This window comes from Aulonocara stuartgranti (assembly GCF_965226115.1).
Source record: "Aulonocara stuartgranti genome assembly, chromosome: 10".
Taxonomy (NCBI): Eukaryota; Metazoa; Chordata; class Actinopteri; order Cichliformes; family Cichlidae; genus Aulonocara; species Aulonocara stuartgranti.
The window spans coordinates 33273499-33286769 of record NC_138946.1 but is presented as its reverse complement, the minus strand read 5'-3'; the positions used below and the strand labels follow the sequence as shown (position 1 = coordinate 33286769).

Sequence of the window (13271 nt, the reverse complement as noted above, 5' to 3'; positions counted from 1 at the left end):
TCTCCGACTCTACAGGCCTCACTTATCATGTGAAAGTTCATAATAATCAGTGTTGGGAAGGTTACTTAAAATGTATTCCACTACAGATTACAGAATACATGGCACTAAATGTAGTTTGTAACGTATTCTGTTAAACAATCACGTGCAGCTCTGAAAGTATTACCAACTAGACTGTTAAATCTTAAGTATAAAATATAAGTGAGTAACAGTAGGGTGGACTTTAGGTAAGGCTGCACATTTTGCACTGATCTCGTATAGAAAACTATTTCTGTGTCAGTAATGTTTTCTTTCTGTCTGCTTTCAGAACTGCACATGCTTATTTGCAGCTAGCAGGTTGTAATGCAGCCTTCATTAATTCTAATAAATCACACAGCAATAGTACATCGAAGATACTGAAGTGGCACATAACCCAGGTAGCTACCACAACTAAAACAAGCTAGCTGCAGTAGGCTAACGTTAGCTTTTAAAAATGAACTTAGTTCCAGATGTTTTTTTAGGTTGGAGTCTTTGGACGCTGAGAGCAGCTTGGTTGGTGGCAAACAGAGTTTGCATTGCACGGTCAGATTTCCAGTCAGAGCCTCTTATTGCGTGTTTGCGTGGAATTACCAACAATAGAGAGGGGATAGCCTAACACAGCGGTCCCCAAACTTTTTTGCGCCACGGACCGGTTTATGCCCGACAATATTTTCACGGACCGGCCTTTAAGGTGTCGCGGATAAATACAACAAAATAAAACTAGTACCGGTACCAAAAAAAGAAGATTTATTCATAACACACGTGAAAAGACCCAGGAAAACCGAGTTAACGATAAAAACGATAACAAAATAACGCTGAACACCGATTAAAAACCCTGAAAACTATACATTTCACACCTGAGCTTCAACTCTCGCGGCCCGGTACCAAACGACTCACGGACCGGTACCGGACCGAGGCCCGGGGGTTGGGGACCGCTAACATATGAAACAGGAAAAGACAGAGGTGTAATCCATTTATTTCAACAAAGTAACTGTACTCTGTTTAAGAAGTAACTGTAGCGGAATACAGTCACTCATATTTTGTTTTTTAAATACGTAACACTGGCACATGTATTCTGTTACTCCCCAACACTGATAATAGTACAGTTAGAAAAGACTGAAAGGCTTGAAAGAAGAAGGTCTTTAAAAAAGAATATGGCAGCACAGTTTAGGCTTAGCTTCTGTAAAGCATGATAGGTAGTGGAGGGTTGATGATCTGGGCTTTTTTTGCAGCCACAGTTTCTGGACCATGGATGTACCAAAGTACTCTAGAGTCAGGTGTGAGGCCATCTGACCAACAGCTAAAGCTTGGCTTAAATTGTGTTATGCAAAAGGACAATGATCGCAAAGACACCAATAAATCTACAATGAAGTGAGTTCAAAAGAAGATCAAGATACTTCTTGCTGCTCAAGTCCAGACCTAAACCTCATTAAAATGCGTGACCTTTGGAGACCTGCGCATAAAAGAATGACCATAAGCCTCTATGAACTGGAACAGAAAACATATACCTTAAGTTATTGCTGCTAAACTTGTTCTACGAGCTTTTCCATGTATTCATAGTTTTCCACTTGGTTGTATGGAGCAATAACACAAAATTAGAACTGGAAGTTCATCAGACCTTTGCTTGCTCGACTGTTCCTCACGACCTCACCCAGTCTTACCTCCTGCTTACATAGAAAAGGAGTTTCCTCAACCATGTTTTCCTTTCAAACTGCTGCTTTCAACTTTTCTTTTGACTGACAACAACTTTACTCTTTGGCATTCCTTCCCATCCTCAATAACTCATTCCTCACTCTCACAGCGCTTCTGAGCATTTAAGGAAGTGTTAGTTCTGTGGGGTAGCAGGTGTTCCCAGCCTTTCCTGCCCTGACCTTTCAAGTGCTGGTCGTCTATCAGTGGGTGTCAGGCCTATAAGTAAGATTCAGCTCACCCGTCTAACTGAGAGGTCACCCTTCACTCCCACTGTGAAAGGAAGAGAGGGAACTAAAGATAAGAGAGAAGAACGTAGACAAGAGAGGCCCCTCTTCAGATTTTTTACCTTGGACTTTTGTGGTTCTTGAACAATGAGAGCACATCTGGCTGCTCCTCACTAGTTTGTCACAGTTGTCCCTCATCCTTGAAAGGAAGCGCCTGAGAGAAAAACAGGAGAAAGAGAGCCAGTTTTGTTCTTTACTCTCTACCTGGTTTGAAATAAAAGGAAAGTCCTTTGGATTGTGGGTGCGTCCTGCACCCACAATACATACATACATAGTATGGATCAATATAAAACGACATGGGCGCAAGCACGGGCTGTGTAAAGTTTCATTTAATGGATCTGTTTGTTTGTTTGTTTGTTTGTTTGTTTGTTTGTTTGTTTGTTTGTTTGTTTGTTTGTTTGTTTGTTTTATAGCTGGTCATAAAGACAAATGACAAGACAATATGAGGGCAGGAGCTTCTTTTCTTTTCCATAAAGGCTGTTATTTTTAGCCTGCAGTTCTGTGATGGACTCCTTTCAGCAGAACTGACAAGTCTTCTTTCAAATTAGAGCACCTTGTCAAAAGTACAGAGGGGCGGATGGATCTAGCCCATCTTCATTAAATGTTCTTTAATTGGCTTTGTAAGGAATAATCTCTCCATCTCTCTGAGCTCCACGGTTGGCAGGCAGGCTGTATAACGGCACCGCTCGTCTGTCAAAACGTCAGCAGCATCTCAAAAATGAAAGCGACACATGCCAGCAAGTTGTTCAACACTGTGTACAAATACTCCAGATCACACGTCAGTAGAAAGGCCTGTCATAATCCTCTTTCAAGGAAATTAGAGTTTAGGTAAACACAACTGTCATGTGCAGTGTTCCTTAGAAAAGTTTTTTCCCTTTTCTTAGCTCGTAATCTTAAAAGGACCCCGAGCTCAGAGTATAAGCACATTTCCATTTATCACACGGCATATCTTCTATTGTTGCCGAAGCGCTGACAGTATCCACAAATTTTGAAGGCCCCGGAGCGTTGGTGTTGTCAAATTGAAATGTGGGAAGCAGAATTGCTTCCCACCTGCGTAGCTCATAAAGCGCTCCAGGTCTTGCCTTGATGTGTGATAGAAGTGAGGCACCAAACAAAACACGCTGTGTCCTCTTCTGATTAGCAGACATCAGCGTGATCTTCCGTGTCCTTCACCGAGGCTCTGCGCTACCACAAATGCGCAGTGACGACCCAGCAAAATAGCAGCGAGCAACTTGCCAGCTTGTCAGTCAGTTTGCTCCGTCTTCTGTCTCGGAGCATTCTCCATCTCTGCACTGCATCCTGGAGCTTAATGGACTGTAGAGGTCTCAATTGAAAATGTGAACGTGCCCATCAGAATGTGTAGCCTTGTTTGCCCCAGGTATTTAGCACAGGACATCTAAAGGCGGTGGCTTGACCAAGGCATGTCACGGACAAATGAAAAGCTATTAGAGAAGACGTGTGTGTGTGTGTGTGTGTGTGTGTGTGTGTGTGTGTGTGTGTGTGTGTGTGTGTGTGTGTGTGTGTGTGTGTGTGTGTGTGTGTGTGTGTGTGTGCCTCCCAGCAAACCCTCCAAGTCCCTCAATTTCCAGCCAGTGCATCAGTCCAAGCAGGAGATGACAGTGGATTTCTTTGTTTATCTACTCCGGGGCCGTGCTCCTCACGTCTCTTTCTGTTGCTGTGACAAGCGCAGTAAGCACTGGAGGAGAGATGGCAACGCGGTTATAACGGAGAAGATGCGTTTGTTTATTAAGACTGCTCGGGCTCTCCAGGCGAGGGCATTGCTGGATTTGTCTTCTGTTTTTTCTTTTCTGTGTATGTAGGAAAAATTCAAAGCTGCCATTCTTTGTCAGATTTGAATCACTTGTGAGCAAAGCTGACAAAGAATGGAAATCAATATCTGATTACTGTTTGTAAAACGGGACGTCATTGTAATCTAAATGTGTAAAGGTCAAGCTTGGCTCGAGTCGCACCGCAGTCTGCTCATAAACCTTTTGCAATTTTTTGTGATCCAGTAGCTCGATGGAATAAAGCAGAAATATACGTTTGGGTGAAGGTTAGGTTTAAGGCCCATGCACAAGCTGCAGCTGACAAGGGTCGAGTGAACTGCACATCAAGGGCTAAAAAATAGAAGGTGAGGATTAGGTTACCAGTGAATCCATGTTGCTCACATGCACCTGGCTACGCGTTGTTTTGGTTCATCGTCATTGGCCGTTACTGCATAAACCTAAGAATGAAGCACTCTGGCTCATAAAGCCCATTAATCAGTATGAATACGGCCTTTCAAAGTGACATTGCACCGGGCCGTTCGTGTCGGTGCTGGTTCTCGTGGCACTTGTCATCATAGCACTCTGCACATCCGCACGGGGGGAGAGGCTGCACCAGGCATTTTGCTTTTAATGAGTATAGCGCTGAACACACGCGTTCCCCCGTCATTGCTCTAAAGAGCTTGATTGCAGATGCCGACGCTTCCGATGACAAAAACGACATCTGTGAACATCTGCTTTGGAAATTGAAGCTGGCCTTGGAACGGAACATTGACTTTGTTTTCTGTCTTTGTGGACCAATTAGGGCTAACAGATTTACACAGCCAGATCAATCTGAAAACAATAATGGCATTGCTGTTATTTCTCTGATTTGATAGCTGTGTGGCTCCATTGTGCCCATTAGCATTACAGAACAGCAAGCGCCCTGACCTCCAACATCTTCCCTCCATCTCATGCACATCCCCGGAGACGTTTTTCTTCCTTTAATCTAGCGAACACACAAGGCCGTGTATGTGTGTGTGAAAGAGTGTGTTTTTCCTCCCTTCCTTCTCCTCTCAGGCATCCTTGCTACAGTTAATTAACAGTTATTAGTGTTAGCGCAGAGCACCGGATAAGATGTCACAAATCATCAAGTCTCTAGGTGCAGTTCCAGCAATTAAGAGCTCTGTCGCACCTTCCCTCTCCACAATCATTTGGTACGCATCCAGATTCCTTTTTAGACCTGAAAGAACTAATCAAATCATTTCTGCTCAGAGATTCTGTCATTATTTCAAGCCCTAACCATGTGAGACTCCCAACTTTTGATTGCACTTATGTCCTGCTGGCATTTGTAAACCCAGAGATGAGGAAAGATGTAGGTACAGTTAGAAAGTGTTGCTCAGTCAAATGCCTGTGCATGATGTAATGATGTGTTTTTAAAAGGTTATTAAGAGATGGGGCATCAGATTAAGAGTGTTTATTTGCTCATTTTAATGCTGGCTGTGACTTCTCTGCTGCGATCAATTTGTCATCCCTCTAAATGGAAACTTAATTGCATCCGTCTGAAGTAGAGACCTTGAATCGTGCTTCTTGTTGTTTTCAGCAGCCAGTCCTTGCCCTAGCTTTTATTTATTTCCTTTCTTTTGTGCTTGATATAGAGTCTGGCCTCTTACCGTCCTAGGCCCAGAAGTGTTACGCAGCAGAGTGCTACTCAATGGTGCCAAAGGTTAGCTCTGTTAAATGAGCAGCAGTCACTAGATAACTTGCAAGTATTAGTATCAACGCAGAATGTCCAAGGTCAGTGCAGTGCGTGTACGGGCTAACTAGGCCATGGCAGTTCATCAAATGTAAAATGCTTAAGTCTAGAAAAGCTCAGTTTGGCCTAAAAATAGCAACATGACGACAGAGTATTAGGGCCAAGCTGGTCTGGTCAGAAAGAGAAACCACACAAACTTGGAAGAGTTTGCCAGATTTGTGCGACATGAAATAGCTGGCAACGAACAGATGCAAGGATACTGATGAGGCAGGTATGTTGTATCACAAGATAGTTCATCAGGTAGTTTTACTTTAATCTGCACTTTTTTTCTCAAAATAGTCATTTGAATTTAGTCTTGAAATTTTGACTTACCGTATTTTTCGGACCATAAGGCGCACCATGATGAATTCTCTTCAGCGGCTCTATTCCCATGTTGTTGCAGTATATTAATGACTAACCTCGTATTGTGGATGGATTATCTCAGTTGTTCTCCTGACTGAAGTTTGGTGCGTTTACAGCATCCTGCCATGCGATTGCATTTGTCCCTAACCTACAGTGTACATTTTAGGACATCGTCAGGTATCAGGAAAAAAGTCATCGGGTCTCAGACAAAAAAATGTCAGGTCTCAGTTCTCAGGAAAAAAGTCGTCAGGTCTCAGAACACGAGCTATCAGACAGAGAGAAAATCTTCCTGCAGGTGGCGCTGTTGTTATGTGCCAGCCGAATTGATTTCCAAATACGTCATCAATGTGTGACAGTGGAAAAGCGTAACGTCATTGACCTCACCGGAATTCTACCACAGTTCATGCTCCTAATGATCTTAGTTTATCGTACAAAATTAGCTTTCCTTTTCTGATATGTGTTATGTAACTTTCACAACCTAACTGCAACTTAATCTAACACAACTGTGGCAAAAGTATGGACAAAAGGGAGAGCAAGTTAAACTTACATTGTGTCGTTAGGAGCATGAACTGTGGTAGAATTCCGGTGAGGTCAATTACCTTACGTTCTGCCACTGTCACACGTTGATGACGTATTTGGAAATCAATTCGGCTGGCACATAACAACAGCGCCACCTGCAGGAAGAGTTTCTCTCTGTCTGATAGCTCGTGTTCTGATACCTATCGACTTTTTTCCTGAGAACTGAGACCTGACATTTTTTTTCCTGATACCTGACGACTTTTTCCTGAGACCTGATGATGTCCTAAAATGTACACCGTACTAACCATCGGAAACCCTCACGTTAACTTTTATCGAGTGGAATAAAGTTAGCGTTCATCCTCCAGCTTCACTGTGTTTATGCTAACATAGCTGTGTCACTAGCGATCACATAGCACATCATTATATAGCAGCTAGCCCAACTTCAGTAACCCTACAAACGTCACTGCTGTTTAGTTTTCTGTCTTCATTTATGTTGGAAGTGATAGCAGAGCTGTACGTTAGAATTCTTTCAGAAATCTCTCAGTCAGAACATGCTATATCATGCTTAGCTAACTAGCGAGCTAACTTCCTGCTAACTTCTAACTCTGTTAGATGTAATACATTCTGTTTTCATGGATGCCTGGATGTTAAACTTCATTGTTACACCTGGTAAAGCAGCAACACTGATCATTTTATTAAAGATGAAAGAATTTAGACAGTTTTTAACTCTCAGTGATGCTGCAGTGTTCGTTTGACTTTGGGACCTGAAACAGACGGAGTTTAGGACCCAGATCTGCGAGGCTCCTGACTAAGGTAGCCGTAATGTTCCAACAATCCATCAAGCAGTGCGGCTTCGTAGCTTAGCAAAGTCGTACTAAAACATTTTTGACAGATTTCTGCGTGCTTTTAAGTGTGCAAAAATATGGTCATCCTCTGTCATGGTTTCTGTTATTGAGAGAAAAGCATGAAAACTACAGCAGCTAGTGATATCCTTACTGTTATCCTTTTACTTATAACTAATGCTAAACTAGTGTGAAATGCGTTTTTGGTTTGAGTCCTGATCTTATGTCGCTAGAAAGTGGCGGCTATCACTTTTCACCCGGCCTTTACTCAGCAACTTTATAATTCAGGGTTGGCCATCACCACACAGGCTGCAGATGATTGTACTGAAGGGTCATTTAAACCCTATTTTTGTAGCAGTCTTTAGAGTGTGATTACAGTTGAAACGAAAAAGAAAAGGTGATACAACACTGAATAAAAGTGATGAAAAATGCAATGAAAGAGTGGACCCACCGAAGCCTGTAACTCGTTAATTTATGTGTCTGAATCCAAAAGGAAATGTAAAAAAAAAACCAAAAACCAGAAAAACTAAAATCAAGATGGCAAGCTACGGAAAAAACAATTTACATAACTGAATTTAAAGACAACAGAAATATTTTACAGATATGAGTCTGTAAAATGGCAATAGGAAGAGCGAAGAAATATAATCACCAAACTCCCTGATGCTGGAAATGTAATTATAGAGCAGGTTAGTCTGATGAATTCACTACTTTTAGTATACAATCTAAAAGGCTTCATTCTCATCCAGATACACAGCAAACTGTACAAATACACGAGAAAGAGCTGCTCTGGTCTCAGGTCATCCTTTGTTTTTACTCTTTAAAGCCTGCTTTAATTCCCTACATAAGGGCGGTAAAATGCAGCTATTTGTGTTCCCTGAAAATCTCGAGAACAAATATTTGCTCTTATTCGGGGCACGCTGCCAGCTTTGTTGTTGGCTTTCGGTGTGGGAGGCAGTTAGCGTGTTTCTTGCTCTTCGGCGTCCAGATTCTTCCTCCCAGGGGTCGGCTGCTGTCAGGTGTCAGCAAAATAATCACGACTTAGCAGTTGTTCGAAATGACACAAGAGCTGCCATCGATCAGCAGTCATGAATCATCAGCCGAACAGAACGAGACAGGCAGTGAGGAAAGAAGAGCAGAGGGTCGTAGCTCAGTGCAGACAGGCTGTTGATGTGACCGGACCGGCCAGTCGTATCTCCCCGGTTTTCATTAAAGCAGAAGATGAGATCAGGGAAGTGCAGGCAGAATGTGTCTTTAGGGTGTGTGGAAGTGTGTGTTCATGTACTGTATGTCTGTCGACATGTGCGTAGGTATCTTGCAGTGTGGCTGTATTAGCAACAATGATAGCTATCACTGCTGAGAAGGGTGATATCGGGTCTCGCGGCTCCTGGGGGGCGTTATTATCCTGCAGTGATGTGGACTGAGAGGTCAGACTCTGACACACATGCATACACACAAGGGGCTTCGGCATTCAGGCAAAGAAAAATAAAAACAAAAAAACTTGCTCGGTACAGTATGAGACCATGCATCTGCACCGTGTCTCAGTGTGCACACTAACAGGCACTCATAATAGCATATTATTAGGATGAAGCATACAATGATAGCTATATATAATCTCTTTAATCAGTCATTTTGAGTGCTCTGTGAAACAGAACAAAGATAAAGCACATAACAGTACAAAGGATGTTACAGATAAATATGCATAAGAACAAATGTTCCACATTGTTTACGTTCACCCAGCAGAATCAGACTTTCAAGTATGAATGTCCTTGAAAACTAATTTAACTCATGTGGTGCAAAGTAATCCAGTTAAATATTTAAATCCAATATGTTTCACTTTATAATATACTCTGTCATCATTTTTGCCGAACCCAGAATAACAAAACTAGATTGGCCAAACCGACAACAATTGTGTGATAAAACACAAAGTGTTCTTTGCTTCACACTGAAACTCAGCTTTTTAAAGAAATATTAGCATAGAGTGTGTAGGACCAAGGCCGCACACAACCTGGCTCTCTTAAATTTACCTGAACTTTGAATCCTTGGTGTTGCACTCTCTAATGTTGTCTCTCACTCTGGCAGACCGTGCTCATGCATAATGAACTTCACTATATCCATTAAGTCCTGGTGTAGTTCATCTCTTTCAAAAAGGTGGAAGTGTAATTTCTGCAGTGTGTACTTTCAGGATTAGCACAACTGTAAGCGTAATGTCTGCAGGAGTTTACACCCTGGTTTTCACTTTTCACCCGGGAGCTTTGTAAGGTTTACCTGTGTTTGGGGAGGAGACCTGGAGGTATAGAGGGGAGTAGAAGACAGACAGTGGAACTCTGATATGTGTCGTGATCAACATGAATATAGCTGGTAGTTAAAGGCAGTCACCTCCATCAGCACCTCCATCAGCACGTGCAGACACAATCAAAGCTTTATGCAGCCCAGCAGCAGAACTGAAATGGCTACACCCTGCACATGTTGCTTGAAATTATTAGTTTGCATGACTTCTTTTGCTTACTGGAGTAAGTAACTGCTCAGAGTATATATATCTATATATTCACCACACGTACTGGAAAATCTGCTTTAAAAACAAAAGGTAACAGCTTACACCTGAATGACCATCAGCAGGTTACTGCAGCCTGTGCTGACTTTATCTCATTAATGATAAAGAAGTTCACAGATTTACATAACCTCCTACCTGGATTACTATATACTATACAGTATGTGTACAGGTGGTGCCGCGATTCCACAGATGTTGTTCCGTAACCCTGTTTGGACTCTGGCTGAAATTCCAGGAGTTCGTTTTAAATGCTCTTTCTCAGTGTGTCTGTCTCCCTCCCTCTTTCTAATGAAGGTCTCATCAGAGGGTTAGTCAGACACTGAGGGAACGGTTTCATTTTCCCCTCATTACAGCAGGCACTGGAGAATCACGGCACTTTGAAGCTGCTTGATTGCATTATCAGGCATTTGGTGTAGCACAGGCGTAATCTATGCCATGTGACCAGGGAGCAGGGCCAACATCAGGCTGTTGGGCAGAATGCGAGAGAGTGGACCTCAGTATAAGGCTGCCGAGTCTTTTTGACAAAAAAATGTACTAACTATGACGTTTACATTTTTCTGTTATAGATCAATGCTATTGATCTGATCATTTAATCAGTATTTTCATATTAACATAAATCAAAAGCTAAAGCCATATCCAAAAACGTGTTTACTACATAAGGCACTGTGTACGGTGGTTTTAGCACATCAGCTTTGTGGATTTTAAATCAAACAGTCGAAGTGTGATGGAAGCGCAGAGTTTCAGATTGAACTTGATTCAATCACCTCCAGCCACGTAAGACATATTACAGTATTACAGAGAAAATCCCACCATTCAGGCGACCCCATCCCACTGTCGCCAAGCAGTTGGTGACAGTAGGAAGGAAAAACTCCCTTTTAACAGGAAGTAACCCCCAGCAGAACCAGACTCGGGGAGGAGCGACCATGAGGGTCCAGACAGTCAAACAGGAAATGGAAGATTCCAAAGGTTTTTGTAGCACGGGGGTTTTGGGGAGCGTGTGGGAGGATCTAATGCAGCTGTCCATTCCTCGACATAATGAGATTAGGTAGAAACAACAGTAAATAACGTTAAACTGCAGATTATCAGCAATAAGTGTCTAAAGTAAAACGCTTATTGCATCCTGGAGGTCTTTTTTCTTTATGTTGGTGCTTTCAAAGGTCAAACACTGACAATCTCTGTTTATCACTCTACCAATCATTATCAAGATTGTCTGCAGATAAAGAGCCATAAAAGAATTCTAATTATCACCATTTTAGGAACGGTAATTACGGGATCATTAGCATCCATCATGGGGTTTAAGTGGGTCTGCGGTCCACTAAATGAGTATTCATCCTCCTTTTTTTTTGTGTCCTCTCCTTTGTTTTCTCACTGGAGTGCAAAGAAACAGTAGAGGACACTTTGTGGCGTCATAGCCAACATATACATGGATGTCTACAGACCCACAGCGCCCTTCACCCTGCTATGGTTCACATCACAGAGATCACTGATGCCATGTTGGAATTTGACTGGTCTCCTTTTTCTGTTATCTCAGTATAAAGTGTGGCCAGTATACGGATTTATAGAATAAGGGTTCACGGCTCTCAGCATGTCTAACAGAAGAGGCAGAGCTTAAAAGAAATAAAAGAACCGAGAAAAGTAGGTTACATTTAACAATCCCTGCTGATGGATATCGTTTGACGAGATGTAGCACAGCCTCGGCACTGTGTTTGTATTCTGCTGTGGAGTTGCGCACAACATCTCAACCACAGCTTTCCTGCGGATGAATTAGTAATGCTAAAAGATTCCATTTCGTCTATCTAAATGCTGTGTGCTGCGCTCAACCTGGTTAATATAAGGAACCACTCAATTTTTCATACCCACACCAAGTGTAGCCTTCAATTTAACATGCGCTTTTAATCCTGGGAGTGCTAAATTGCTTTTTAATGTCTAGGAACATGGTGTTTTCGGAGTAACTCGTGAAAAATGCATCAGCAGTGTGCAGTGCAAATCAGATCCAGTGTTTTTTTCCTGCTTCTGCTGTTAGGGTAAAGGAACAAAGCAACACCATGACAAAAAGGAGTGAAACCAATATGTTGTTTTGACACATCTGTCACCTCAGGTGTCTCAAGAGGGCACCTCCTGCAGGCGACGTGTGCGATTGTGTTCGTGTGATGAATTGTGCGTGTATTTTCGCACACATCTGTTGTGGATATTTTAAATGGTGTGGGAATGCATATCACCAGCATATAGCTTGTGGAGAAGCGTACTAGGCGGCGAGTATGTCACATATGTAGCGTCTGCATGCCTCTCTCTGTGTGAATTCATGAGCAGTGTCGGGTGTTGTTGTGCCTGAAGCGCTACTGAATGACAGGTGCTTTCCTGGCCCGGCTAGATTCCCCTGCACGCCAGAGGCTTTAGTGCAGTCGGAGCCTGGACTCCCTCAAGCATGACTAAAAGACACTCCTCTAATATCCCCGGGCAGACAGTCAGTGAACTCGCTCTGATTGACTTCCACTGGGCCAGCCAACTAAGTGCCCTCTGTTGCCACGTAACAATGTGGCCATCAGAGCAGGCTAATCAGGTGACAGGAAAGAAATACACAGCCGGAGGTGCTTCTGCCGACAGTTGCATTCAAACTCTTTTTGTCTCGGCTTGCAAACAGACTTTAAAAGGAAGACGCGATTAAAGCACGCGATGACAGCTTTTCATACGCCATCGAGACAGTCAAGAACTCACTGTTGCAAAAATAACATGCTCTAGCAGAAAATGTATCTATTAGCACGAAGCCCAACATGTATCGACCCCAAACTGTGGGCTGTCATGTTGTTCATTCAGCCGTCATCTGCATTCAAACTTTATTGTGTAACAAACTGTTTAGCCCTGCGTCAGTGCAGCAAAGACCCACAAACCACAGTTTCCATCGGGGAGTCTTGTGTTTGTTTACCTGTGCATCCGACCATGTGAGGTTGGGTCACGATGTGTGTGGCGCTTTAGCTTTCTCTCTGGATAAGCCTGTTGCTGCTGGAAATCCTCTTACAGGCGTGTTTGTGTGCGAGTGTCAGCAAGAGCGAGTGAGACAGACAGCAAGCTGTCCCAGATCATCTTGTTGAAGCTTGGTGTTGGTAAACACGCTGCATGGTAAGCCCGTCTGAGATGGCCACTGACGATTGGCCCCCACCAACACATGACTGTGGCCATCTGTGTCACGTGATCGCACACGCTTTATGATCTCCGCTGATGCGACTGCAGTGTCAAAAGCAAATTGTAAGGTGGATCTTTTGACACGCTTAAATAAGACAGCCATTTACAAAGTATCACACACGTTAGAGAGAGCACGCTCTGTCTGTGCCCTGAGAGGCTGGGTCCACTCAAATAACCCCATGGTGAATGTTCTGCTGTCAGGCAGCCAGCGAGGCAGCCTCACAATGTGCACATTTAGGACCCAGAGCCTGACGGCGGCGCTGAGTTTGTGGAGGAAAGCGTGGAATGTGT

At 43.1% G+C, this 13271-nt stretch overlaps 1 protein-coding gene across 2 annotated transcripts in view; it reads left to right on the top strand.

The window, feature by feature from the left end:
* auts2a (activator of transcription and developmental regulator AUTS2 a) overlaps nt 1-13271 on the top strand; it is a 351431-nt gene that overhangs the window by 287597 nt on the left and 50563 nt on the right. The gene's annotated exons all lie outside the window — the stretch shown is intronic.